The 2,868-nt window shown below is 38.4% G+C and overlaps 1 protein-coding gene across 1 annotated transcript in view; it reads right to left on the bottom strand.

The window, feature by feature from the left end:
* The window catches only part of ATG10 (autophagy related 10), a 491,399-nt gene that overhangs the window by 367,431 nt on the left and 121,100 nt on the right, over positions 1-2,868 (bottom strand). The gene's annotated exons all lie outside the window — the stretch shown is intronic.

The raw sequence follows: 2,868 nt of genomic DNA, 5'->3' as shown, positions 1-2,868 counted from the left end.
CCAGTACTTTATTCCACAGCACCACACCAGGACTCTTTATGATAGAGTGCAACTGCCTTATAGGGTTTCCTAGGCTGTAATCCTAAAGAAGCAGCTAGATCTCTAGGTCTTTGTCATTTGAACCTGATCAGTGAGTTTGAACTGCCAACCTTTTGGTTAGCAGCTGAGGGCTTAACTTTTGCGCCATGAAGGTTCTATTATTTGCTTAGCCCTGATGAATATTTTTATCAAAGATTTTAACAGATTCTCTTTCAACAAATATTTCTTCCCACATCAATAGACTCATGTATTAGGATTTAATCCTCACAAAATAATAATACTTAAAATAGCATTTATGGATTCCTTATTATGTGCCAGCTTACTGTATGAGTTGTTTTATTATCTCTTTTAATTCTCATAAAAAACACTGTGAAAGTTGATATTTATATGACTAATTTATGAATAAGGTCAATGAAGTTAAGTGATTGTCCCCATCATACGGTTAATAGGTGACAAAAATAGCATTCCTAGGAAAATCTTCTGAGGTCATGCATTCTTCCTTCGAAAGCTGCACTGTGTTTGTAGGCAACACTTCGAAAGCTGTTTTCAAGGAAAGACCACTGGACATAAGAAGACTTTCATTGGAATGCTATCTTTGAAATTTACTATTTTAGAGGACATTACAATAACTTGGAGAGTTTGTTAAAACACTAATAGCAACTCCTCTCCCATGGTCTTTTATTCAGAGTGGGGCCTGAAAAATTATATTTCTCATGGTCAGTAGTTCAAAACTACCAGCCATTCCACGGGAGAAAAGTGAGGGTTTATGTTCCCGTACAGATTTACAGGGTTGTTATGAGTCAGAACCAACTCCATAGCCTATAACCACCACCAGTGAGTCCTGGTGTGGCACTGTAGGATGAGCACTACACTGATAACTGCAAGGTTAGTGGTTCAAACCCACAAGCCACTCCTTGGGAACCCCATTTGCTATGAATTGGAACAGACTGCAGGGCTCTTAACAACAACATATCCACCACTCGTCTGTCAGTCTGTAGTACTGTGGTGGCTTGTGAGTTGCTGTGATTCTGAAAGCTATGCCACCGATATTTTAAATAGCAGCAGGGTCACCCATGGTGGACAGGTTACAGATGAACTTCTAGATGAAGACAGACTAGGAAGAAGGAGTGACAAACTACATCGAAATATGTAGTCACTGAAAACCTTATGAATAGCAGAGAAACACTGTCAGATATAGTGCCAGAAAATGAGCCCCTCATGTTGGAAGGCACTCAAAATGTGACTGGGGAAGAGCTGCCTCCTCAAAGTAGAGTTGACTGTGATAATGTGACTGGAGTAAAGCCCGTGAGACCTTCATTTGCTGATGGGTCACAACTCAAAATGAGAAGAAACAGCTGTAAACATCCATTGAAAATCAGAACTTGGAATGTACGAAGTATGAATCTGGGAAAACTGGAAGTTGTCAAAAATGAAATGGAACGCATCAACATTGATATTATTGAGCTGAAATAGACTGGTATTGGCCATTTTGATTTTGACAACCACATGGTTAACTCTGCTGGGAATGACAAATTGAAGAGGAATGGTGTTGCATTCATCATCAAAAAGAACATATCCAGATCAGTCACGAGGTACAACACTGTCTGTGATAGGATAATATCCATGTGCCTACAGGGAAGCCCAGTTAATACCATTATTATTCTAATTTACACACCAACCACTAAAGCCAGTGAGGATGAAATAGAAGAATTCTACCAACTTATTCAATCTGAAATTGATCAAACATGCAAACAAGATGTTTTGATCATTACTGGTGATGGGAATTCAAAGGTTGGGAGCAAAGATGAAGGATCAGTAGTTGGAAAATATGACTGTGGGGATTAGAAATGATGCTGGAGAATGCATGATAGAATTCTGCAAAATCAATGATTTGTTCATTTCAAATACCTTCTTTAGACAGCATAAGCGATGACTATATAAACATGGACTTCACCAGATGGAATACATAGGACTCAAATTGACGATATCCATGGAAAGAGACAATGGAAAAGCTCTATATCAACAGGCAAAATAAGACCAGGGGCAGACTGTGGAACAGACCATCAATTACCCATATGCAAATTCAACCTGAAGCTGAAGAAAATGAAAACAAGTCCACGAGAGCCAAAATATGACCTTGAATATATCCCACCTGAATTTAGAGATCATCTGAAAAATAGATTTGATACATTAGACACTAAAGACCGAAGACCAGAAGAGTTGTGGGATGACATCAAGAACATCATACAGGAAGAAAGCAAAAAGTCACTAAGAAGACAAGAAAGAAGGAAAAGGTCAAAATGGATGTCAGAAGATATACTGAAATTTGCTCTCCAGTGTAGAGATGCTAAAGCAAATGGAAGAAATTACGAGGTACAAGAGTTGAATAGAAAATTTCAAAGATAAGCTCAAGAAAATAAAGTCAAATATTACAACAAAATGTGCAAAGATATGGAATCAGAAAACCAAACAGGAAGAACACGGTCAGCATTTCTCAAGCTGGGGGAACTTTTGAAAAAATTCAAGCCTCGACTTTCATTCTTGAAAGATTCTGTGGAGAAATTACTGAATGCTGCAGACAGCATCGAGCAAAGATGGAAGGAATACACAGAGTCACTGTACCAAAAGGAAATGGTTGATGTTCAAGAGTTTCAAGAAGTAGCATATAATCAAGAGTCAACAATACTGAAGGAGGAAGTCCAAGGTGCATTGAATGAATTGGCAAAGAACAAGGCACCAGGAATTGATGGAATCAAAATTGAAATCTTTAAGAAAGTGAGGCAGCACAGGAGACATTCACTCATCTATGCCAAGAAATTTGGAAGACAC

This window comes from Chrysochloris asiatica, unplaced genomic scaffold (assembly GCF_000296735.1).
Source record: "Chrysochloris asiatica unplaced genomic scaffold, ChrAsi1.0 scaffold00145, whole genome shotgun sequence".
NCBI classification, from domain to species: Eukaryota; Metazoa; Chordata; class Mammalia; order Afrosoricida; family Chrysochloridae; genus Chrysochloris; species Chrysochloris asiatica.
The sequence above is the reverse complement of the archived record's forward strand: the minus strand, read 5'-3'. Positions and strand labels throughout refer to the sequence as shown.